Source organism: Natator depressus, chromosome 11, assembly GCF_965152275.1.
Source record: "Natator depressus isolate rNatDep1 chromosome 11, rNatDep2.hap1, whole genome shotgun sequence".
In the NCBI taxonomy this organism is placed as follows: domain Eukaryota; kingdom Metazoa; phylum Chordata; order Testudines; family Cheloniidae; genus Natator; species Natator depressus.
Window position 1 is genome coordinate 36,401,279 of NC_134244.1, and position 27,757 is coordinate 36,429,035.

Consider the following 27,757-nt stretch of genomic DNA (forward strand, 5'->3'; position numbering starts at 1 on the left):
AAGTTAAACAAGAGAACACAAAATGAAATTGTATTACTTCCACTGCATGGTGAATCTTCTCTTTGAATTTCAAAAAGCTTTTCCTAAATGCCTGCACACAGTCCCTCCCCTGCCCTTGTCCTCTCCAACAGTCTGAAGCTGATCACTAGGGGGAGATTCAGGCAACAGAAATCTGTTGCAGTAAGCAGAATTCAATCTTTGCCCTTCACTTCGCCCTTGCCCTGTGACACACATTATGTTTTTGCTCTTGGCAAAAACAAACAAATCAGATCTGTTAAAATTCATATATCCTTGTATGTTGGAAAGCCATCCCAGTAAATACACAGCAGTATTACTATTTTGAATTTTTAAAGATCTTTTCATCAGTAGAACTTACAAGGCTTCACACAAAAGCAGGTTAGCACTTAGGGTGACCAGATAGTAAATGTGAAAAATCGGGACGGGGGCTGAGGGTAACAGACACCTATATAAGACAAAGCCCCAAATATTGGGACAGTCCCTATAAAATTGGGACATCTGGTCACCCTATAACAGGGATTCTCAAACTGGGTATCCTGACCCCTCAGGATGTTGTGAGGTTATTATGTGGGGAGTTATGAGCTGTCAGCCTCCACCCCCAAACCCTGCTTCACCTCCATCATTTATAATAGTGTCAAATATTTAAAAAGTGTTTTTAATGTATAAGGGGGATCATACTCAGAGGCTTACTGTGTGAAAGGGGTCACCAATACAAAAGTTTGAGAATCACTGCCCCATAAGCACTATCATGTCCATTTTTACAAATCAGTAAACTGAGGGACAGAGAGGTGATTTGGTGACATTCATGATCAATTAAGTGACAGAACAGGAAATAGCACCTAAAGGCATGTCTACCCTTACCTCTGGAGTGATCGATCCTGCGGGGGTCGATTTATCGTGTCTAGTGAAGACGTGATAAATCATCTGCTGAGCGCTCTCCCGTCGACTCCGGTACTTCACCGGCGCAAGAAGCATAGGCGGAGTCAACGGGGGAGCGTCCCCCACAAGAGGAGACTAAGGGGGGATATGATAGAGGTATATAAAATCATGAGTGGTGTGGAGAAAGTGAATAACAAAAAGTTATTTACTTGTTCCCATAATATAAGAACTATTGGCCACCAAATGAAATAAATAGGTAGCAGGTTTAAAACAAATAAAAGGAAGTTCTTCACTCAGTGCACAGTCAACCTGTGGAACTCCTTGCCTGAGGAGGTTGTGAAGGCTAGGACTATAACAGGGTTTAAGAGAGAACTGGATACATTCATGGAGGTTAAGTCCATTAATGGCTATTAGCCAGGATGGGTAAGGAACGGTGTCCCTAGCCTCTGTTTGTCAGAGGGTGGAGATGGATGGCAGGAGAGAGATCACTTGATCGTTACCTGTTAGGTTCACTCCCTCTGGGGCACCTGGCATTGGCCACTGTCGGTAGACAGGATAGTGGGCTGGATGGACCTTTGGTCTGACCCAGTATGGCCATTCTTATGTCAGCAGTTGACCTACCGCAGTGAAGTAGATCTAAGTAAGTCGGTATCGCGGTAAATAGATCTAAGTACGTCAACTTCAGCTACATTATTCACATAGCTGAAGTTGCGTAACTTAGATCGATCCCCGCCAGTGTAGACCAGGCCTAAGTCTCCTAACTCCGAGCTATGATTCCACAAAATACATGAATCAGTTTGCTTTACCTGCAAAAGTTTTCAGAGATGTTGTAGTACAAGCTTCTATGGGCCAACGACTCTCTACTGGGTATTTATTGCTGAGGACAGAGGAGGTTCTTGAGAGAAACACTAGGAATAGCCAAGCTCAAAAAGAAGCATAATCTGACATTTACGTAGGGTATTGTTTTTGAATTAGCAATAAAGTTAAATTCCAGGAAGGATACTAACAGGGTTTTTCTGCTCTGTTGAAGAGGGGGAGAGGAACTCATAGCATCCATTAGAAAAAAAATGATCAAATTAAAAATATTCTGCAGGGCAGATCAAAGTTTCCAGTTTGTGAGGTCCAGTCCCCATGGGAGACAGATCGGGGGGGTGGGGGTGAGGCGAATCTGTGCCCTTCTACTGAATTAAATTTGTTCAGTCATTTGCAATCAGTTACCCTTGGATACTATTAGCATCCTATAAACCACAGTGCTGATTTCCGGAGTGAATCTTCTTAAGTACCGTGGAAACCAATACAAAGGACTCCAATGTGCACCTGAGGAGATCCAGTTACAAATGGCTGAATGTGGAGTGACAGTAGGAAAAAAAAGAATAGGAACCCCTGGCAGTGGGGGAGCCTTCTACACTCTGCCCTTGGTCTCCATTATCCTCCCCCATTCAGGAAGAAAATATAAATGTATCAGCCTTGCAAACCAAACGAATGTTGAGAGAATGAGAAACCAACCTGTAATCAATCATTACTAAGAATCACAACCCTCTGGGGACGAAGTATGTTTTGTGCAGATACTACCGTGTTCTGGGCCTCTTCTGAGCAGAGGATGCGTATCTCACCATGGTCATCTGTAATGCACCCTCAGTACAATATCAAAAGGTTTTTCCTAGTAATTTCTGTTGATTCTCTTATTGCCTCCATAAAGCTACAGAGGTATTCCAAGTTAGGGATTACTGTCAAAGTCACTTCTGTGTTTATACTAAAACTTAGATTCTAGGTCCTCTGCCTCTTTGTTCAGACAACAACAAAAATCAGGATGCTGCTTTTTGTTCATAGCTCTTAGGAATACATGAGACATATTTTTATAATAAATGAGTTACTATAAAATATATTATCTCTACCAAAACGTAGATTATGTGCTTTGCTTACGATTAAAAATAAATGACCTAATTCTGCTTTCCGTTACACTGGTTTAAATCCACTGATGGCAACAGAGTTATTCCTAATTTACAAGCTGCAAGTGCAGAATCAGGCCTAAAGTGACAGTAAGAAATAGGTTCCATAGAAAGCAGAGAGAATACATTGGGGGATAAACCACAAGGTGTTTGTAGTATGGCTCCACCCTAGCAATTACACTTAATGGGGCAGAATTGCTGGACTGCTGTTAGACTGAAGGAGTTCCACAATGCACTGTTTTTCTGCAGTACTCCTTTTGCAGCAAGTGACAGTAATGGAGAGAAGCTGTGCTTGAGAGCTGTTCAGAGAAGTACTGCTTTATTTCATTTCATAAAAGCAGGGATGTCCTCCTATTGGGAATTTATACTACTATTCAAAATTAATTTTCTTAAACAATGGCTGTAAACTGTTCCCTCCCCCCATTTACCCAAGCAAACCTAACAGCAATCTTCTTAAAACCAAGAAAAATGAAAGAAAAATACTCAGAGTAAATTATATAATGCTCATGTTGTTTTTCAAGAATCAATTATACCTTCTAATTTAATGTAAATTTAATTTAAGAACTTTTTAACTTTTTAAGTTCTTTTAATTTAAGAACTTACTTTGTTAGATCACTACTGTGGCTAGAAAATGGTAAGTAAAAATAATGACAGGGCTGGTTTGAGCCATACTCCAGAACAATATTAAAAATGACAGGACTATTACATCCAGAGGAGCTTCTGTGCTTCAAATTCTGAAAATTGCTAAATAGTGACCTAACTGGGTCAGTTAACCCCACAGCCACTGACCTAGCTCTTAGACTCATAGACATTAAGGTCAGAAGAGACCATCATGATCATCTAGTCTGACCTCCTGCACATTGCAGGCCACAGAACCTCGCCCACCCACTCCTATAATAGACCCCTAACCTCTGGCTGAGTTACTGAAGTCATCACATCATAATTAAAAGACTTCAAGTTACAGAGAATCCACCATTTACACTAATTTAAACTTTCAAGTGACCCGTGTCCCATGCTGCAGAGGAAGGCCACCCCCCACCCTACCCAGGTCTTTGCATATCTAACCCAGGGGAAAATTCCTTCCTGACCCCGAACATGATGATCAGATAGACCCTGAGCATGTGGTCAAGACCCACCAGCCAGACACCTAGGAAAGAATCTGCTGTAGTAACTCTTGCTATCCAGCTAGTCAGTGAGAAGTGCTAGCATCCAGCATCAGAAGTGTATTGCCAGCAGCCTTAAAGGGACACAGCCAACATTACTTTTTTAAAAAATGAAAATTTCCAACAGACAAAGCTGCTAGGTTTTGTACAGCTCCATGACTTATGTTTCTCAACAGTGAAAAGTGACTAATTTCCTTCATAGGTTTTACCTTAGTAGAAGGTGCACGTGTGGGGGACAGCATGAGCTTATTAACCACACCTTTCAGAAGAGGAAGGAGGCACTTGGAAAAAACAGCAGTAACCAAGGGAATTAAGGGGGTTATTGGTTGGAAGGGGGGGCGTTTACTGGAGGGAACCTAGGGGATTGCTATGGGGTGGGAAGTGGCCTGTGGGGGTGGGGGTGGGAGAGCTTGGAGCAGCCTGGGGCTGTTGTTCCTGCTGGATGGGGAGCCTGCAGCAAGTTGGAGAGGGTGAAAGAGTTGGGGGATATTTTCAATTCTTCCCACTATTCAGACTCCCCAAACTCAGTCAGAGAATTTCAAACCCTTCTCCCCTTTATCTATATTATATATGGCATATATGTGCCTCTTTTCTCTCCATTTGCTTCCCTGGGGCACTGAGGTTGCTGCCATCTCCAGACCAACTAATTCTTAACAGCTTCCCAGGGGAGGCTGTTTGCTAACTCTCCTATCTGTGTGTCCCCATTCTCCCACCTCTTGGGGAAGCGCAGGTGATCAGAGCTGCTGAACATGCCAAGTGGTAGTATGGTTCCTCAGTAATGCCTTGTTTGCAGCTCTTCCTTGGGCTCCAGCACTGCCTCCTCTCCCTGGTCTGGGAAGGAGGCAAAATGACTCTTATGGCAGTGCCCCTCCCCCCGGCCTGGGAAGGAGGAGAGGAGAAGAGGCTGCCAGTGGTGCCCTGAAGAGCCAGGTTCTGCTCTAATAGGGGAAAGCCACCAGGACTCCCCAGCTGTGCAGGCTACAAAGGGTGGGGGAAACTTCTAAAGGCATGGAGGTAAGTGGATGAAAAGCTAGTGGAGAGAGAGAGAGAGAGAGTGTGTGTGTGTGTGTATGTGTGTGTGTGTGTGTGTAAGTAAAGGGGGCAATGGTTAAGAAGCCGGGGGCGGGGATTCACAGAGAATAAAACGGTGAGTGTGTGGGGTACAGAATCACGTAGCAAGGGCGAGAGGGTTAAAGAGAATAAAATAACATGGGTGTGTGGATGATACAGAACTAAATGCTGAGGAAGAGCATGATAATTAATTGGGAGTGGGAGAGTGGGAAGAATTAAATTCTTTGTGCGCAAAGAGGTTAGATCATGAAATACTGTACTGGGGTAGATTATATGGGTGGGGAGAGGAGGCAGTATTGAGAGAATGAAATGTGCCAGCATACAGTGATGGTGGAGTTTTACTGGGGTGGGGTGCAGACTATTGTAGGAGGGGGTGCAATGAGTCAGTGCCTACACAGATGTACCAGAAAATCTCAGAATAGAGAGAGTCTTCTGACAGGGGGTATACTGCAGCCACAAATCAGCTTTTCAGTCTGTGTAGTACCTTTATCCACCCTGGCTTCTTGTGTAAATCCTCAGTACACAGTCCAGTTACATGGAGGGTGCTCTGACATCAGGATTTGGCCAACAGGATCAATGGTTAGACAAATATTCTATTCAGGGTACACACGCACATTTATTAAGTATTTTTCAAGACATTCGTAATTGTGTTGAAATCTGTTCTGAATATTGGATATTTAAAACAGCTGGTGTCATATGGTGGTGGCCATTGTCCCTCCCGAATGTGGGCAGCCCCTACCTGCTCCCTATGTCAGTTCCACTATCTCAACACAAGTCCTAAACTTCCCTTCTGAGCCCAATCCTGTCTACCCCACTTACACCATTCCTTTACTGCTTACCTTCAGTAACCACAGTTTTGCTCCAGATAACCCTTACCTAATTCTTCTCAATGGCCCACTCTTTCCTACTCTCTTACTCAGTGCAGGAAACTCCACACCCAAAGTATTCTTCCCCCTTCCTTGATGTCTTAAGGTTCTGTATGTGCTGAACGCCAAAAGACTTAGGTGTAAGTCCTCCAAAAGGTTGGTCCCACCCTTTTTCTATTAGTGATGGTATTTTGTTTATTTCTTAATATAGGGAGTATGGTTTTTTTCTAAATAATTGATAATACGTTGAAAATAGTTTATAATAATTTGAAGAGTAAACATTTCTTTCTAGTTTCATAATTAGACTGCATCTGCTCCACTATATATTGTTTTAACTATTTACACTGTTTTTCGAGTAGAAACATTAAAAGCATCTCAAAGAAAATGAGTATGGTATACTTTATCTGCCCCTCAGAATCCCCAACAGTAGACATCCAATGTCACACCACTGCTACATAAAACCCTGCCCAGATACTAGAGTGGGTCAAAAAATGGAAAAACAATTTCATGATACATTTTGAAGATGTTTTAGTCTTGCAGCATTCAAAACAAATACATTTTGGGGAATTTGTGATTTTCCCCCAGCATTTATCATTCTTTTTCTTCCTCTTTTCTATTTTTCCATTAATTTAAAAACAATATTGATTTTTCAAAATGACTGGAAAAAATAAGGGAAATATGAAAAAGGGGAAAAAGGAAAGAAGGAAAGGAAAGGGGAAACAAAATCAAAAACTCAAATATCTGAATTTTTTTAAAAAAAATAAGTGCTACAAACTTCAAAAACAAGAAAATTTTCATTAGCATTTTCAATTTAGAAAAAAGGCCAAAAACATTTTTTTTGTTAACTTTGTTAAAAACATTTTGACCTTTTCTTCCAGATACACAAATGCAGCCTTGGGTGAATGTACTGCTGGCATTAAACCACCATTATACTTCTCACAATGAATTTAATCGTGCATCCTATTATGCAGTATACATCTGTGGTTCTTAGCTACCAGAACGGGAGACCAGTTCACATGAAAAGCATAAATGTGACTTCAATAGGAACCTATGTCCTTAGTGCAATTGTACAAAAGTATACTTGATAGTTTATGTATTCCCAAATAGAAGTTTTAGAGGTATTTAAGTAAGCTTTAGTACCTTACATGAGCTAACTTCACCATGGGTTGAATTCTCCCCTTGGATGTCATCACACTCTGATGCACCCCAGAATATCAAATTCAAAACAAACACACACACACACACACAAAGAAGCAAGACATGCAGGTAGACTGTCAGTCAAAACATGTAACAACCATGAACTGGTTAGGTCAGCAAAAGTCTGAACAAAACATAATAGTGTGAATAGGAGGTATGTAGAAGCAATCCCTGGGTAGCTGCACACACACCACCCCCCCACACACACAGAGTTTCTGCACACACACAGCCTTTTTCCTCTCCTGCAAAGAAACAGGAACACTGAGTTCAGGGAGCAGAACCAGGAAACAAAACAGTAACAGGGATCATGGAGGTGTCATACACACTAGCCATCACAAGTTCCTTCTCTTCTCCCGAAAAGTTCAGCAGTACCTGGCTGGAGGCACCAGGTGATCCTGGGACTATACGTTATACTTATACCTGATACAGCTCAAGGGGTAGATGCTGTTGCTGTGGCACACCTTCCACAGTTGGCCACATGACATCATTATATGCAGAAAGAGTGTTCTCTTCCCTATCTGTTCCCCTTTCAGTAGGCAGTATATCTCACTGGTAAACAACATGTTCTCCCCGTGGTAAATGCAGTTGCCACACTCTAGATCATGCCATGAGTATCAAAAATGCTTCCAGATGCTCATCTAACATACAATGCTGGCCCAGGGTCGAACTCATGGAGCCTTGCATGGATACACTTGTTGAAACATGCATATTTCCTAGTTACATCAGTCAGCCTCGAGGATAGCGAAGGGGATGAACCTTTTCCATCAGCATAGCCTATTTGGTCCTCACAGGTCGGCTGAAGAGCTGATAGAATGGGGTTTCTCCAGTACTTCTATAAGATGTACTCTAAATATCATATAAAGCATGACTTAGTGCAGTAGGGAAGGGTGTATCTTGACCTTCCTCCTATATATGAGTTACACACTTGGGTATGGTATGCAGCAGATTTATAACATACGATACCAATACTTGTCTGTAAACCCTCAAACTCTCTTATTACAAAAGGTGTCCCATTATCTGAAACAGGCTCTCTAGTAGTCCAACTTAGTGAATGAAGTGTTTATGCAAGAAATAAGGTCCTTGTGAAATTATGAATGCAGAGAGGCAAAGTGAGTAGTCTAGAACAGTCAACAGTGTGGAGCCATGCAGTGAAATCAAGGGGCCAGTAATATGCACTGCATTTCTCTGCCATCGTCTGTCTATGACTACTGGTTTCAAAGTACCCAGAAGAGCAGTAGTTCTGTGCATTGTGCAGGCTCAGCATGCCTTCACATGATGCTCAATGTCTGAATGCAGCCCTTCATCCTTGTAACTCCCAAACATCCTTCATGAGCCACATCGAGGACTGCTTATCACAACACTGCTGGGATGATCACCTGGACTCCTCTACATGTCAGACATGTCAAATAGCAACATATCTTCACTCAAATAATAAAACTTGGTCTATAGTCTATAAATTCTAAGAACTGGGCCTATCCACTTGTACAGCACATATCGACTTGCACAGTTTAGCATCCCTAAGAGTGGGGTCAAGCTAGGACAATGAATTAACATAAACTGTTATGATCAGCGGGTAATGGTAGTGAAGCAGCAGCTTGTAGCTGTTCAGGCATTGATTTCACACCAGTGGCCAACAGATAGTGCCTTAGAAACTCTACAGGATCTTTTGTAAAACTGCCCTTGGCCACATTCAAATTCTGCTTGGATCTTGTCCACAAGTGCAGACGGTACATGACATGTAGGAGGTGCAAAGGGCTTCACATTTGAAGTCAACTGCAGAATATGCATATCCTGTGATTAGAACATCATCACTATTAAAAAAATCATGGCATCTCTGAACAATACTTTGGGTATCCCCTTCTATTCTAGCCAACATAATCGCACCTCGGGTGTCCTGTGCCAGTTCATGTGTAATACCAATCTGCAAGCATAGATCAGAGGACAACAGTGGAACAGCATTCACAGCTGCACCTTTAACAATGCAAACTTTGCAGCCAAGGCAGTGCCTTTGTAGAGCACAGAGCATACAGCTTCACCCACTGTCTGCCAGGCCTAAAAATTCCAAGCTTTTTAAAAAAAAAATAATAATAACCGCTGTAGTCAGGTAAAGATTGTGAACTAACCCCGGGGGAAGAATGCTAACTTCAACACCCATATCCATCATGCACTTCAGTGGTGTACCATTAATTTCCATGATACAGGATACAAGCTCCAGTCCTTTGCTCCGTGAGAAGACCATACTAAAGGAAACATCAGGTAAAGGTGCTCTCATGTGGCTCTACATTCACAGTATGCACTTCAGGCCTCCCATCATTGTGAACAAGGTGTACCGTAGCACACCAATGTCAAGTGTGTCCATCCTTCCCACGAGCCCAGGACATAGCAGTTCTAGCCAGGCAGGCAGGGAAACTGGCCAAGTGACCCATACTGCCACAGTGGAAACAGTGAGAAAAGAGTAACTTTTGTTGCTGAGGCTGTGGAGTGGGAGTAGGCAGCATTATATGACTCCAGGAGTCAAAAGTATGAGGAGCAGCTGACAGTTACAGTGCAGATGCAAAGGTAGCGGCAGCCTGAGACATAGCAGCCCTTTCAACCCAAGCCCTCTCAAATGCCCAAGCCCTCTCAAATGCCTCACTCTTAGCAACCAGAGCATCAAAAGTTAGCAATCTAGCATCTTCAGCTAGTATCATTTGCCCAGCTGGTCACTGGCTACAGTACACCAATCACAAAAATATCCCTGAGCATGATCATCATAATATTCCCAAATTCACAGTCCTGGGCCACCCGCCACAAATGAAATGCAAACTCACATACAGTTTCGTTGGGCTGCTGGTGAGCTTCAAACTAGGTTTTCCTCTTTAACAGAACAGAATCTTCAGTGCCAAAATACTAGTTGAGGCTCTCCACAGCTGAATCAAAGAAGGACTTGAGCTCCAGGAATCCATCATAAATATCAATGCCATCATGGCCTAAGCAGTTCTGCAGCAAGGGTAACCTCGCAGCATTAGAGATTTGCACATAGTTGTGAAAATTCTGAATAAATTATTGCTAGTCAACAGACAAAGCAAGTGTAGGCAGCATGGGTTGTAGACTAGAAGCACTCATTGCCATAATGTTACGCTACGCCCCAGAACGCTAATCCCACAACACACACAAAAAAAGCAACACATGCAGGTAGGTGACCAATCAAAACATATAATTACAATAAACCACTTAGTTCAGCAACAATCTCAATAAAGCATAATAATAAGTCTGAACAGCAGACGTGTAGCAGCAGGCCCAAATAACTGCACATACCCCATGCTATGCACACACACATACCCTTTCTCCCCAGCAAAGAAACAAGAACAGGATCAACAAGTTCAGGGAGCAGAAACCAAAACAGTAACAGGAATAAGAAGGCAATGCATACACTAGTCATTACTGATGTGCATGTCTGCAAAAACTTTAAAGTGAGTGGGACTGGGAATATACATTTGTTAGCAGATTTCTTTCTCCACCCACCCAATGTTAGAGAGTCATGTCATTGTAAAAACCAGTAATATATTCAGATTTATATTAAAATACAGAATTGTAAATACAGAAAATATTGTTATGTTCTGCACGTTGATATACAGAAGGATGATGTAGCCAATAAGTTCCATAGAGTCAATTATGAATAAGGATGCGTTTTAGTCACGGGTATTTTCAGTAAAAGTCATTGACAGGTTACAGGCAGTAAACAAAAATTCACGGCCCATGACCTGTCCATGACTTTTACTATATACCCCTAACTAAAATTTGGGCTTGGGGACTGAGGGCTCTGGATGGGGGGTAGCCCGGGACCACCGCTGATGCTGGGGGCAGATGGGGCCATGGCTCACAAACCCCGTTGGTGCTGGAGGGATGGGGACGGGCCGCAGTGCGTGACCCAGGACCCCTGCTGGTGCTGGGGGGGAGTAAGAGGTTGGGCCGCAACACACAGCCTGGGACTAAGGTTGCCAACCCTCCCGTATTGGCCAGGCATCTCCCGGAATCAGCCTCAATCTCCCAGCGGCTATTAAAAGCCATCCAGGAGATTTTAATAGGCTGCTAAAAGTCTGATGGGCGGCACAACAGGGCTAAGACAGACTCCCAGGCTCCGCATGGCTCCTGGAAACGACCGTCTGTCTCCTACGCACAGCAACAGCCAGGGAATCTCTGCATGCTGCCCCCCCTCCCCCTCCGAGCGCCGACTCCGAGAACCGTGGCCAATGGGAGTTGCAGGGGCGGTACCTGAAGGAAGCTGTTGGAGGCCTTGAGGAGAAGGCACTTCCTTGCCCAGGTAGCCTTGTTGCAGAAACAGAGCACAGGATAGCAGTAACCACAAGCTAGCGGGAAAGAGGCTGTTGAACTCAGGGAGACTGTTGTAGAGCTGCACTCCCTGTAGGGCCTGGAAGGATTCTCAATGTTTTCCCTGCTCTGTTGCCACAGGGAGCTGCAGTCTTCATAGGGGGACAGTCAGAGAAAAGAGGTAGGAGAACATTAATTTATTGATGCTTGTGAAGCACTAAGATTCTAGGCTACATCTACTTTTAGCACTGGGGTATGATTCCCAGCCCATGTAGACATAGTTGCACTGGCTCTAATCAAGCTAATACACTAAGAGTTGTAGGGTAGCATGGGCAGTGGTGAGTGGCTGCCCAAGTACAAGCCCACCCATACCCCATGAGTACTTGGGGCAGCTAGCCCATGCTACCATGGTTACATTGCTATTTTTAGCACTCAACAATAGCCAGTCAGAGTATGAGTACCCAAGCAGGGAATCACCTGTAGCTCCAAGTGTAGACATAACCTTGAATGAAGGTGCTAATGTGTCAAATGGCAAAATCCTGCAACTGTCCAACTGTTTCATGGTCCAGCCAAAGTCTCTTTAGCTTTTCTAACCATTTTATAATCTAACAATAACCTGTACTGACAATTTCCATTGTATAAAAGGAAAAGAAAAGCCTGTAAGGTCTTCCTGGAATATTCTTAGAAGCAGTAAATTAGATTATGATAGGGCTGTCAAGTGATTAAACAAATTAATCACAATTAATCGTGCGATTAAAAAAATTAATTGCGATTAATCGCACTGTTAAACAATAACAGAATACCATTTCTTTAAATATTTTTGTTTTCTAAATATTAATGTTTTCTACATTTTCAAATATATTGTTTTCACTTACAACACAGAATACAAAGTGTACAGTGCTCGCTTTATATTTATTTTTGATTACAAGTATTTACAGTGTAAAAATCAAAAGAAATCGTATTTTTTCAATTCACCTAATACAAGTACTGTAGTGCAATCTCTTTATCGTGAAAATTGAACTTACAAATCTAGAATTATGCACAAAAATAACTACATTCAAAAATAAAACAATGTAAAATTTTAGAGCCTGCAAGTCCACTCAGTCCTACTTCTTGTTCAGCCAATCGCTCAGACAAACAAGTTTGTTTACTTTTGCAGGAGATAATGCTGCCCGCTTCTTGTTTACAATGTCACCTGAAAGTGAGAACAACCATTCTCATGGCACTCTTATGGCCAGCGTCACAAGATATTTGTGTGTCACATACACGAAAGAGTTGTATGTCCCCTCATACTTCAATGACAATTCCAGGGGACATGCGTCCATGCTAATGACAGGTTCTGCTTGATAACAATCCAAAGCAGTGCGGACCGACGCATGTTCATTTTCATTATCTGAGTCAGATGCCACCAGCAGAAGGTTGATTTTCTTTTTTGGTGGTTCGGGTTCTGTAGTTTCCACATTGGAGTGTTGCTCTTTTAAGACTTTTGAAAGCATGCTCCACACTTCGTCCCTCTCGTATTTTGGAAGGCACATCAGACTATTAAACCTTGGGTTGAGTGCTGTAGCTATCTTTAGAAATATCACATTGGAACCTTCTTTGTGTTTTGTGAAATCTGCAGTGAAAGTATTCTTAAAATGAACAACACGTGCTGGTTCATTATCCGAGACTGCTATAACATGAAATATATGGCAGAATGCAGGTAAAACAGAGCAGGGGACATACACTTCTGCCCCAAGGAGTTCAGTCACAAATTTAATTAACACATTTTTTTTTTAATGAGCATCATCAGCATGGAAGCATGTCCTCTGGAATGGTGGCTGAAGCCTGAAGGGGCATACAAATGTTTAGCATATCTGGCACTTAAATATCATGCTATGCTGGCTACAAAAATGCCATGCAAATGCCTGTTCTCACTTTCTGGTGACATTGTAAATAAGAAGAGGGCAGCATTACCTCCTGTAAATGTAAACAAACTTGTTTGTCTTAATGATTGTCTTAACGATTGGCTGAACAAGAAGTAGGACTGAGTGGACTTGTAGGCTCTGAAGTTTTACATTGTTTTGTTTTTGAGTGCAGTTATGTAGCAAAAAAAATCTACATTTGTAAGTTGCACTTTCATGACAAAGAGATTGCCACAGTACTTGTATCAGGTGAATTGAAAAATACTATTTTTTGTTTATCATTTTTACAGTGCAAATATTTGTAATCAAAAATAATACACACTTTGATTTCAATTACAACACAGATTACAATATATATGAAAATATAGAAAAAACAGAAATATTTTAAAAATTTCAATTGGTATTCTATTGTTTAACAGTGCAATTAAAATGCGATTAATCACAATCAATTTTTTTAATCACAATCAATTTTTTGAGTTAATCGCCTGAGTTAACTGCGATTAATTGACAGCCCTAATTATGATATTAAATGGTTAACTACAAGTAGTAGCAGCAACAACAGCTGCTGCTTCTGCCACACCCTTTGGGCAATGCCTTATTGTAAAAAGCTCCAGACTTGCAAAGAATGAGCAGAGCCTGGGTACTGTTATATCAACAGAAACAGCCATTTGAAAGCTGCTGGATGAAGACTGTTAGCCACACTGACTTATTTTAAAGCAAAGATTTCACTTTTTTTTCCTTTCAGATAGTGGTGAGTTTCCAGTAATTTAATACTTTTTGTTATAATGCTACAATAACTGTGCAGGTTATAAATTTGATTTCTGTAAAGATCTGAATGTAAAGAAATAATCAATAACCCAGTCAGAGCTTAATGGAGCCTAGATTTACTGTAAGTGTAAAGTATGAAATACATTTTGTTTTATCTTTTTAAATGTATTTTGGTCCAGAAGAAAAATGAGAGGAAAATGTGCCCTATTAATATAAATAAGAATAGTTACTTGCAATTGCACTTTATGTTTTAAATATGCAACATTACAGAATGTTACAAAATACTGAACTTAATTTTATGCAGAGGATAGAGGTAACAAAATATTTCTACAGATAATGTACATACTGAGTGGCAACAAAGTTGAAAAGCAGCAGTACTAAGGGAAGGCTATAATATGTCAACATTTTGTTAAATAAAAATATTTGATGCAATATTCAAAAGATTGTGGAACACAAAATCCTTAATTGCAAAGATAAGACGCAATAGCTATGTACTTGTACATAATTTCTCTATTTTGTACAGTATTTCTCTACTGATTTTACAGCCTTTTAGAATCTGAATCAGTTTCCTGAAGATGAGATCATCTACAGAAAAGCAAGATTATTTGACTTTGACAAATAATAGGATCTGTTGTGTGTGTTTAGAGATATCAGTTTTTTAAGCTATATTTTTAGGGATCATTTTAGAAAACAACACACCGCAGCTTATGGTACAGAGCTACAAACATAAAAAATCTTTAAATTAGGTGTGTCTACAAAAATTATCTTTATACATGCTAAAGTAGTTTGCAGTATAACTATGTTAAGGAGACTGGAAAAAACAATAAAATTATTAAATAATTTTACAGGCCCCATTCTTGCAATTTAATCCACACAGGCAGATAATTGGGCTGTATGCAATGTGCCAGAGTCTGCCTATGTGGATCTAGTTGCAGGATTGAGGGGCAACATAATCCAGGGGAGACAAAACCAGACAGAGTCAGGAGACCAGAGTTCTATTCCCAGCTCAACCCCTGAGTCATGTGACTTAGGACAAGTCACTATACTTCTGTGTGTGTCAACTTTTCCATGGACACAGTGGGGAATAATGATACTTTAAAAAAGTATTTTGAGATCTATGCATGAAAAGCGCTGTGTAAGTATTGTCATCATCAAATATAATCATGTCTGTGCTGATTCAGTGATTGTGTCTGCCTTTGCCATGGCACTGGCAGAGTGAGAGAACAGTTGTTACCTGACCAGATAATATTTGGTCTAACTTGTCATTTTTATGTTGCAATATAGTGTGTCTAATTGAGATGCAATATGTTGTGGCATTTGACATTGTATGTTTTTGCAGTAATAATATCTTAAAGAATTCCAAGGCAAATTAGAGGAATATCCATTGCTTTCCCATAAATCTTAACTATGCTACCAGGAGCACTAGAGTGAAAGCCAGTTCTAGTTCTATCAGAGGAGAAAGAGAACTCCAACCACCAAAGCTCCCCAAGCAGGATATTGATTCACAACACATCCGACCTATGTAACAACAGAAGGAAGGAGGTATTATCCCAGCAGAATGACTCTCATTGTGTGATCAATGATTCTGAAGGTTGTCCATTGTCCAGCCCCACCTGAAAACAGACAGGAGGCAATAGATGTGGTTTACATAGGTCGGACCTTTATTCCCCTAACTACCCGGTAATACCTGACACTAAATTGTACAGTGCATCATCACTTCTTTATTTTTTTCCCCTACTTGGCAGGAGTGCCTTTAGCTGTCCCCCTTCCCAACCTGGTCCCAGCCAGCCCCTTACTGGAATCCCACCACCCTCCTCTGTATATAAGGGTTAAGGGTGCTGGAAAGGAAGGGGGTTGGCTCCCTGCTGTACAAGACATTAGGAGCCCCAATCCTCCTTCCTCAGCTTCTTTATGGGATGCTTTCCTCTAAATCCCCTTCCAATCCATTTTATCCAATCACCCCATCCTTTCCGTAAGAAGTACCTGCACTGGACAGCTGCCACATTGTTTAAGTTACTAAGCTGTGACATTTTAACCCAACCTCCCCTCCTTCACTGCCCCAGGTCCCTGACCTGCTGTGGGGAAGGCAAATCCCCCCCCAACCCCCCCGTCAAGGTCAATCTGGTGGTGAGGAAAAAATTCATCCCCAGTCCCCAAGGAAAAAGGGTCACCAGCAGTATAAGAGTATAAAAATATTGCTCGAGCATGCAGGGGTGTAATCAGGAAGGCCAAAGCACAATTGGAGTTGCAACTAGCAAGGGATGTGAAGGGTAACAAGAAGGGTTTCTACAGGTATGTTAGCAAAAAGATGGTGGTCAGGGAAAGCGTGGGACCCTGAATGCGGGAGGCAACCTAGTGACAGATGATGTGGAAAAAGCTGAAGTACTCAATGCTTTTTTTGCCTCGGTCTTCACAGACAAGGTCAGCTCCCAGACTGCTGCACTGGGCAACATAGTATGGGGAGGAGGCGAGCAGTCCTCAGCAGTGAACGAACAGGTTAAGGACTATTTAGAAAAGCACAAGTCCATGAGTCTGGATCTAATGCATCCAAGGGTGCTAAGGGAGTTGGCTGATGTGACTGCAGAGTCATTGGCATTATCTTTGAAAACTCATGGTGATCAGGGGAGATCCTGGACAATTGGAAAAAGGCAAATATAGTGCCCATCTTTTAAAAAGGGAAGAAGGAGAATCCGGGGAACTACAGACTGGTCAGCCTCACCTCAGTTCCTGGAAAAATCATGGAACAGGCCCTCAAGGAATTCATTTTGAAGCACTTGGAGGAAAGGAAGGTGATCAGGAACAGTCAACATGGATTCACCAAGGGCAAATCATGCCTGACCAACCTGATTGACTTCTATGATGAGATATGGGGAGAGCGGTGGACATGATATACCTTGACTTTAGCAAAGCTTTTGATACGGTCTCCCACAGTATTACTGCCAGCAAGTTAAAAAAATATGGATTGGATGAATGGACTATAAGGTGGATAGAAAGCTGGATAGATCATTGGGCTCAATAGGTAGCGATCAACGGCTCGATGTCTAGTTGGCAGCCAGTATCAAGCGGAGAGCCCCAGGGGTTGGTCCTGGGGCCTGTTTTGTTCAGCATCTTCATTAATGATCTGGATGATGGGATGGATTCCGCTCTCAGCAAGTTCATGGATGACACTAAACTGCGGGGAGAGGTAGTTATGCCGGAGGGTAGGGATAGAGTCCAGAGTGACCTAGACAAATTGGAGGATTGGGCCCAAAGAAATTTGATGAGGTTCAACAAGGACAGGTGCAGAGTCCTGCACTTAAGACGGAAGAATCCCATGCACCGCTACAGACTAGGGACTGACTGGCTAAGCGGCAGTTCTGCAGAAAAGGACCTGGGGATTATGGTGGATGAGACGCTGGATATGAATCAACAGTGTGCCCTTGTTGCCAAGAAGGCTAACGGCATATTGGGCTGCATTAGTAGGAGTGTTGCCAGCAGATTGAGGGAAGTGATTATTCTCCTCTATCGGCACTGGTGAGGCCACATCTGGAGTACTGTGTACAGACAGGATGTGGCCAAATTGGAGAGAGTCCAGTGGAGGGCAACGAAAATTATTAAGGGGCTGGAGCACATGACTTACGAGGAGAGGCTGAGGGAACTGGGCTTATTTAGTCTGCAGAAGAGAAGAGCGAGGGGGGATTTGATAGCAGCCTTCAACTACCTGAAGGGGGGGGTTCCAAAGAGGATGGAGCTAGGCTGTTCTCAGTGGTGGCAGATGACAGAACAAGGAATAGTGGTCTCAAGTTGTAGTGGGGGAGGTCTAGGTTGGATATTAGGAAAAACTATTTCCCTAGAAGAGTGGTGAAGCACTGGAATGGGTTACCTAGGGAGGTGGTGAAATCTTCATCCTTAGAGGTTTTTAAGGCCCAGCTTGACAAAGCCCTGGCTATGATGATTTAGTTGGGATTGGTCCTGCTTTGAGCAGAGGATTGGACTAGATGATCTCCTGAGGTCTCTTCCAACCCTAATCTTCTATGATTCTATGATATACTCACAGCGGATCATAAAAAAACCAAGTCCTCTTCTGCATAGGTGGGAGGGTGGCTGTATCCAGCCCAATCTCAGTGAGAGAGAGCTTCTCTGGAACTGTCCGAGGTATAAATATCACCACACCCTCCAGTCACCTTGAAGAGCAATGCCCCCCCAGCAACTTCCTGTTCTTCCTTGCTCCATCCAGGTACATCTTCCCCTCTCTCCCCCTCTGCCACCAATTTCAGAGGGAGCTCTTATGGGTCAATAATCCCTTTTCTTCCAGCTGGCTGGCCAAAGGTCCCACTGTGTAGAGTTGCGGTGAGCATGTTCCCTAGCAGCTTCTGAGGGCTGATTAATGCAGTCCAAGGAGCATTTTAGCTATCCCATTGTTACATTCTCTTTTAAAGAGAACACATTTTCTTGTTTGTCATCTGTATATGTACTGTAAGATTGTTTATACAAGCTTCGCAAATGCTGTCCTAGGAGTCATATGCATCACAATGGAAAGTTTGTACAAACAAGCTTATAGTAGATATATATAAATAAAGATGCCACACAAAGGAATTTGTGCTTTTTAATAAAGAGTGTACCAGCATGCTAGATAGAATATGCAACCATGAATGGGTCAGGAAATGACTCCAACGGTAGTGCTGTGCAGTCAGGAAAAAGCAAAACTTTGGTATGGGAACCATAAGCACTCTCAGAAAGAACAAGGTAATTTCATAGCTCATGGTACCTAAGCATGAAAGGAATTTTTATTAAATATTTATATAGTACAGTAGATTCATATGGGGCTTTACAATGTTCAAACACAGATAAGGAGCACCAAACAGTTTAGAACTACTCAATTTATATTGATTAAGAATAAAGTTTATTTTAAAAAATTGTGAATGGGGATCATAGATCAAATAAATTCTAACTTGCCTTTTCAAGAAGGAGAGAGTGAAGAGTAGAGCTACGAAGATGCTTTGCCAAAATTTTAGCCCTTCTGCTGGGTCCACTTGGCATAGAGACAATGAGCAAAATGTGTGTCTGCTTTTTCTATGCTCAGAAAATGAGGGTGGAAGACAGACTGAAGGAGAAAGAAATGTACAGTCCCTTTCTTAAAGAGGAGTCTTATCTACGAGTTTCAGGTCTGCACAGGCAGGGGTAGACATGGTGAGAGCTATAACAGTAATATTTCTGTCTAGTGTTTGGAGACTTAGGTTTGGTTTATAAAGAACTCTATTAAATATACTTACGTTAATTTCCATTTAAAATTTTTTTTGCTAGCCTCTTGTGGGTATTTTCTAATATTAAGGTGTGATCAATCCACTTTTTCACTATTTGCAGAACAATAAACAGCAGCATTCAAAAATGGATAAATATGAATAACTAAATCTTGCAACATCTCCCTTCCTTGAGATATGGTGCTGTTTCAGCCAATAAAGAGGGACACAAGAACATGGATTGTTAGCTTCAGAAAAACTCATGGATTTTTTTCCTTATTAAAATCTGAAATCTTTATGGATGATAACAACTGGATTATTTTCAACAGTTTACCATAAGATATTGTCACAGGACTGATTAGCTTGTGGAAACAGAAGGGAAGAAACTGAAGGAAAAACCCTTCCCTTTAAAAAGACCTTACAGATACCATTGCTTTAGAATAATTACCAAACAAATCAGCAACCAAACAAACCAAGAATCTACTACAAGTTCAGAGAATCCAGACGTCAAACAAGAAGCAAGGTGCATTGCCATCCGTGGGGGCTGCCACAAGAATCCACAAAACAGAAATGAAGGGAATAAACTGGACTCTCTTCTTTTGCCTCAGGAAACACCCCTCATACCTGAATTTGAGATTTGGGGGGGGGAAGCACTTATGTTGTTCTGGGGCTAGATATGATGTAAATTTGCATTTAACAAAAAATGGTTTAGTGTGCGTGTGTGTGAATGTTTTAATTATGTCTACCTATATGGGGAATTTATATATTTGTAAATAGTCTGAGTGGGACCTCCCTGTTTGTGGCAACTAACATCTCAGAGACATTAAAAAAATAAACCCCACTGCTTGCCACATGACAAGTGCAGCAGTATTCAGCCGTAATCTGAATTAAGCCAGGTCACCAAGGCCTGATTATTCAATATCCAGTATATGACACATTCACTTACTTTTAAAATGGTTAATTTTGTCCACATATCAAAGTTTTATCACAAATAGCCAAATATTAAATATGTTTGTTTATAGGATATTGGGTGAAATCCTCATCCCATTGAAGTCATTGTCAAAACTCCCATTGACTCCAGTAGTGCAGGACTACGACCCATTCTCTGGTTTTGATGTATTTAATTCAGTTTGGGTCTTATGATAATTTGTGGCTAGGCAGAAACTGTGGGCTGGATTCACTGGATCTGTATGTAATATATTATATATGCACATTAACAATTTTCTCCTAGCTGTAGAGTGAAGGAAGGTACACAATTCAATCGATCCATAATGTACAAGAATCCAGTTTGAGGAAATACCTCAATATTGATTCAAAAATGATATTAATAAAATTATAACTTAATTTTTTAAGTTGTTACCAACTTGTTTGCACCTCAAGATGAAGCTACAAGAATGTTATAGCCAGGATGCTGGGAAATATAACAATACATATATTTAGCTAGTTATTTTTACGAAGTGTTAAAGCTAAGTATGGAAATCCCATATGGTTCTACTTCTCTCTCCCCCAAGGACAAGCAAACAAAGAAAACAAAACTTTGTAAGCCTTCATGTTTTAGGAAGAAACATGTGAAGAGAATGTGGGGTATACCATCACAGCAATAAAGTTGACTCTACCAACCCGGACCCTTTTACAAGAAATCTTGCTTGTGTTCTTAACAACTTTGGAGAAAAACATGTGTAGTTGAAGATGTTTTAAAGTTCTGTTTATTTCTTAAATGCTGAAATGACAAACACCTTTGGATTTAGAGGAAACCTTCACCCAACTCAGGAAGAAAAATAATTGTTCCAAAAATTGTCTAGAGTCAACAATTTAAGCTAAAGACTTCCTAAAAGTTATTTAATTTTGAAAGACTGTTTTGAGAAATAAAACCCTTTATATAAAGAACAGGCATGTTTGTGCTTTTTGAACACAGAATTTCATTTCCTGTCAAACTCTATAAAACTGAAAGAATATCTCAGCAAATAGACTGAATAAAAAAAAGCATTAAAACGAGCTTTGAAAGTTATCTGATGCTTTCCTGCTGCAAGAACAAAGCCTATTAAAGAAACGTTGCATATTCATTAAACAGACTGCATATTCAGGAGCTGAAAGTGTCATAAAGGAAGGCCAACCCCAAAGACATGAAGCCACTGAAAGATTGACAGCAACCATCTTTGAATCTAAAGATGCCTGAAAGAGGTGTGTTTTCCTATAATTTCATGAAAATAAGAAGGGTATACAAACTCTGAAGAAAACACCCCCGCACATACACATCCCCTATAAGAAAAAAAATAGAAGACTCAAGAAACAGACAACCCAAGGAAAACCTTCCCAAGACTTCAGGTTGGATTGGTGAGAGGAAGTTAACTAAGACACTGCCAAGAGATTAGATTTAAAACTCTTGTAATGATTTTTGGGATGCTGAAATGCTGTTGTAATTTAAAAGACTAACAATTTCTCCTGTTAATTACTAAGTGGTTAGACCATGCATTCCTACAGAGGAGACAGGGGCTAAACATTAGTAAACACAGAGACAGCAGGATGCAACTGGATTTAAGATTCTTAATATTAGTAACTGGCCTGTCTAGAGACAGCTTCTTAAAAGGCTTCTAATTTAAATATCTTCTTCAATTTCATAGGATATAGTTAAGATTGCTTACCTTCATAGAATCATATAAATGAAGTCCTGGAAAGACCCTCAAGAGATCAGCTGGTCCATTCCCCTTCACTGAGGCAGGACTAAGTATTATCTAGACCATCCCCAACAAGTGTTTGTCTAACCTGTTCTTAAAAACCTGCAACGATGAAGATTCCGCAATCTCCCTCGGTAATTTGTTCCAGTGCTTAATTACCTTTATAGTTAGGAAGGTTTCCCTAATGTCCATCCTAAATCTCCCTTATTGAAATTTAAGCCCATTACTTCTCCTCCTGTCCTCCTTGAATGTCCCCCCTCAGTTTCTCTTTTCCTGTGTACTCTCTATACCATTATCCAAATCATTTATAAAGATATTGAATAGAACCAGACCCAGGAAAGATGCCACTCCATATGCCCTTCCAGCTTGACTGTGAACCAGTTAAGTATTGTGATAAGTACTTTCTGAGTGTAGTTTTCCAACCAGTTGTGCACTCGCCTTATAGCAGGTTAGTCTAGGCTGTATCTCCCTACTTGACTTATGAGGTCATGTGAGACAGTATCAAAAGCCTTACTAAAGTTGAGAGATATCACATCTACTGCTTCCCCTATCCACAGGGCTTGTTACCCTGTCAAAGAAAGCTATTAGGTTGGTTTTGACATGATTCGTTCTTGACAAATCCATATTGTCTATTACTTATCACCTTATTATCTTCTAGGTGCTTACAAATTGATTCTCTGATTATTTGTGCCATTATCTTTCCAGGTTCCAAAGTTAAGATGACTGGTTCCCTGGATTGTCCTTATTCCCCTTTTATAGATCAGTACTTTATTTCCCTTTTTCCACTCCTCTGGGATCTCTTTCGTCCTCCATGTGTTCTCAGAGATAATCACTAATGGCTCAGAGGTCTCTTCAGAAGTTCCTTAAGTATTCTAGGATGTATTTCATCAGGCCCTGCTGACTCAAAGACATCTAGCTTGTCTAAATAATTTTAAATTTTTCTTTACCTATTTTAGCCTCAGATCCCATTTACACTGATGTTCACTATGTTAGTCATCTGATCACTGCTAACCTCTTCAGTGAAAACAAACAAAAAAGGCATTTAACTCTTCGGTCATTGCTGAGTTTTCTGTTATTGTCTTTCCTTCCTCATAGAGTAATAGACCTACCTTGTCCTTGGTCGTCCTGCTTCTTTGCCCAACTATAAACTGTTTAGGTTATTATTAATTACAAGACAGGCTTCACTTGCCCTTAAATTATTTTGCCCATACATACACAATTTTAAGTACCTAATGAGATACTAAAATTCACAATAATTGTGGGAAAAAATAAACTTTGATCTTAACTTACCAAGAGAAAAATGCCCCCCGAAGCAGTTCATTCTCAAGGGTGTTAAATGCTCTATTAAAAGCTCCCCACAGAGAGATGCTCAGAAGAGATTGTAATGGAAGTAACCAGTTTATAGTTTGTGTTCGGTCATTTGTGTTGTTTTGTTTAATGTTTTATTTTCCATGGTTAATAATTGTGATTATTTTGCTTGGGCTTAATCAAGGTGTGTCCTAAGGTTCATAAAGTGGCTAGTGGGAGCCACATCCCTGAGTTGGCAGTAAGAGAAAATAAGTAAAAGCTGGCCTATTAGTTCTTGTTTCTCTAAACTAAATATTTGTAGAAATTTTTAGAGTAAAATAACTTGGCTTCCAAAAATTTAAAACTACCCCTTTCAAACTCCATACAATCCTTCCCATGAAGTTTCTTCTCAAGTTAGGAATATCAGCTGGTGAAATTGCAATATGCTTCTCATGAAATGCAGTTTGATTTGTACACATGCTTGCGTTTCTCAGTTTTGTAGGTCATGATGCTTAAAGGAAGATTTTTCTATTAGTTTATATGTGAATTATATAAAATATTTTAATGTATATGTGTTGTCCATCAATTAATAGCTGCTTACTAAAGAGCTTCCATATTGTGTTTATATGTTATTTATAGCGTAGCCTATCTTTTATTTATATACAGTATAAGTAACACAGTGTTCACAATTTACAATGTTCACAATGGGTGAAAAAAGAGTGAAGTGACTCTTCAGGGTAATTTAAGTGAAAAGAGTTTTTAAAAAGAAAAAAGCTTTGTCCAGAATGGTTTTGTAATTGCATGAAGTGAGAAGAGGTAGCACATCTCAGAATAAAGCAAAGAGGAGAGCAAAAATGAACAGAGCTGTCCAAACAGAGCAATTTAATGGATTATCATTTTCCATAAAGCTTCCCATTGTCCTCTCTAAAGTTTATGCTGAATTTACACTGCTGTCATATTCCACTCAGCACATCAGTTCCCCTATAGTTAGCCATGGTATCCAAAACACAAACAGAAATGATGAGGCAATAGTGCAGGTCAACTTGCCCCTTAATCTGTTAGCATCCCTAGAGCCCATCAGTCAGGTTCCAGTAACTGACACTGTACAGAAAATAGGATTGGGTGTGATTTCATATTTAGGGCCAGACTCAGATACCTTTATTCATATTGAATAGTACCTTTAGTGAAGTCAGTAATATGCTGACGAGTAAGATGCTGCTCGGTGTGAGTAAGGGTATCTAAATCTGGCCCTATATAAATAGTTCTTATACATTGTTACTATACATGAGAGTAAATGTTGAACATCCACATTTAATTTAGGAATTAAGGTTTATATTGCAATAGAATGAACCTTGTGCATGTTCATTAATGGTAAGTTCTGTGATCACTGTTTTCCCTTACAGAATCAGAATGCTTCCTACTTACCAGTGCCACTGGAAGAAAAGTGAGATTCATAGCGTCTGCAAGCCATAGAGGACAGGACATGCCTTATACTGGAGCTTCACAAGGTATGATAGGCTATTGAGACAAATTTAATATTTGTTTGTTCTCTAGTTGTATAGTGTTTGACACTTGTGTTACATACATATTCTAATTGCTAGCATTTGTAAGTGTAATATATAAAATAATAGATTTAGCACAACTATCTAGAAAATAGTGTATAACGTACAGTATATGTTATCTGACTGCCAAATACAGGCCTGGGAAGAAATTTTATCCTAAATTTAGGGATTTTTTGCCACCCTTTGGAACATGAAGCAGGTATAGCTGTTAGGATTAAATGTGTGTATCTTCCATGGTTCCCTGTGATTGCAGATTAGAGAAGGTGTCCTGCCTCACTGTAGCCTTTTTTTTCTTCTATGTTTCTGAGCTGAGCCAGAAAGGAATTCATAAAAGAATCCTCCACCATTATTTTTTCACATGAACACCAAGATGGTGATATGCCTATTTCAGCACTACTGCTGCTTGTGAGTCTTATTTGTTCAAGTTAAGACAGTGTGAGAACTGACTGGGGGCATCTGTTTGCAAACAAAGCAGCTAGTAAACAATTTATTTATTAAAAGAAACAACCCAGAGGTACAGAAAGGACTTCCTACATCCACCCCCAATCCCCTTTGCAGTGAATTGAAATAAAATGATAGAATGACGGCAAAAGGTAATTAAAAAAACCCTGCATTTTGAATCTTCTCAGATACCATATTAAACCATTATTAAAAGGAGAAGGATGGCAGGATGCAAAGTAGTCTCCAACAAACGCATATTTTAGTGGTGCATTTTGGAATTTTAATACCAAGTTTAGTGAGGAAAAGAAAGTCAATTTCACTTTTCAAACAGACTGCAAATGCATTTGCTGGAATTTGCTGACCCAAGAAAAATCCACCTCTGTAACATATGTCAGACCTCTCTCTAGGTCCTCACATTCAGGCTATGTCTAAATCTTGACAATTCTTTGTGCATGGATCTCTAAGAAATCCTATTTACCCACACAGCTAGAACTCTTGTCCAGGTTCTCATCTTGGATCTTGATTACTGCAACAGCCTTTTTCTCTGGCTTTGACAATTGCAATCTTGCCTCGCTCATATCCATTCAGAATGCTGCTGCGAATAGTTTTCCTAACCTGTTGCTTTGACCATGTTCTCTCACTCTCTCTTTGTATCCCTCCACTGGCTCCCCATGCGCTCTCATAAAGAGAAGCTGCTTGTCTTCAGTTTCAAGGCCCTTCATGGCCTATCTGCCCTCTACCGATCCTCTCTCATTTGCTATTAAGATCTCAGCTCTGACTGGCCCATGACGACAGCCTCCATTGCCCATTTGTTAAATTTTCAAACAAGCAACTTTGTGCTTTCTCCCATGTTGTCCCTCACACTTGGGAGGAGTTCCCCATAAACATCTGCAAAACTACCTGATTATCCTCCTTCAAAGTCTCCTTTTCAGGGATGCCTACAAAAAACTTGACAAGAGTTAAATTGCTAGTATAGAGACCACTACCTATCATGCTGACGAACACTGTCTCATTGTTTCCTTGTACTCCATCTGTCTGTATCCAGATGGTCTCCCTTGTTTTATGCTTAGAATGGGGAAGGGACCTTCTTTTTGTTCTGTTTGTGTACAGCACCCAGCACAATGGGGTTCATGACTAGGGCTCCTAAGTATTATAGTAATACTAATAATAGCAATATGCAAACTCACTGGATCATGCAGACACTAGCATTACTTTTATTCTGCAATTTGTACAGAGCCGTCTGGAATTTGAGATGTGCATAAGTTCCGAATTACACATTTCAGCTGTGGCTAACAGGGTAGAGACAGATAAGAACTAAAGATTTGCAGCACATCCACAAGGCAAGAGATTTCTAAGAATGAATTTACTAAAACCTGTAACATGAAAATATGCTTCACAAGAAAGTGCAATCTTATGCTCCATGCTTTAACTGAAACAACATTTAAACACCTCAAGGAGTGTCCTTTCTATTTTCTATCCCCTAAAGCAGCCTCACTTATAATAATTACCTCCTTAGGAAGGTATCTGAATTGGGAGCATTATCCAGCGTTATAGAGACATGGTGATACTGCTTATTGCACTAGATTTTACCCTGAAGGAAAACACAATTTTCCATTCACAAGACATTATTCAGTCATCATTTTTCACCATCCCTTCACACATAAAAGAAAGCAAATGGCTTGTATTTGATGTCAGGAGAACTGTAGGAATTTATCTAAATAGAATAAAAAGACAACTTGCAAAAGTGCTGAGCATCCAGGAATTCCCACTAAGGTCAATGGGAGCTGCTGGTTACTCAGCACTTTTGAAAAGTACATGATTTATTTAGGTGCCTAAATATGAACTTAGGCTCCTATTTTTTAAAATCTTGTCCTTAACCCATAGCCAGTTTTATTTCTTTAGGCCTGAAACTACTATTGCCAAAATGGACCAGAAGCTGAATTTTAGATTCCTACTAAGGTAAGAACATAACATTGCCTTAGGAGATTAACACTGATGCTATGATATCCACATCAGCCTCCTGGGCTGGGAGGCCAGGGATATAGGCAGAAGAAATGTATAAGACTGCAACTTGTTCAAATAATTAGTCTTACAAGACACTACAGATTGGGCATCCTCATCTGCAGGAGGCTGCTCTGTGCTTGGATAGAGAAATACTTTACCAAAAATTTTAAATTTAAAGTTTCCTACTTCTACAATTGTCTACTGGTTCATATTTTCTCTCACCCTTTTTGTCCAGAGCTCAATGCTAGCCACTGTCCATAAGTCAGCATTGCCAGACATGCAGTCATGAGAAAGAGAATAGTTTATTACCTGATGATTTGCTTTCTCTTATTAATATGTCTGTAATTCATCTCTCCCTGCTCTTGAGGAATATGTATTTCAGTTGCTCCCAGCAGAGCTATTAAGTTTTATTTAATGTTAGTTCAGGATTAGTCAACTTTACA

General features: G+C 40.5%; 1 protein-coding gene across 9 annotated transcripts in view; it reads right to left on the minus strand.

The window, feature by feature from the left end:
* The window catches only part of LOC141995937 (sodium channel protein type 1 subunit alpha), a 179,006-nt gene that overhangs the window by 129,651 nt on the left and 21,598 nt on the right, over positions 1 to 27,757 (minus strand). The window contains exon 4 of one of the 9 annotated variants that reach the window (XM_074967479.1): positions 24,733 to 24,825. The exons of 7 other annotated variants lie outside the window; for them this stretch is intronic. The gene's annotated coding sequence lies outside the window, so the exon portion shown is untranslated. Of the gene's footprint in view, positions 1 to 11,397; positions 11,574 to 24,732; positions 24,826 to 27,757 lie in introns of those variants that run through there. One more of the 9 variants, XM_074967482.1, reaches the window with a different exon arrangement.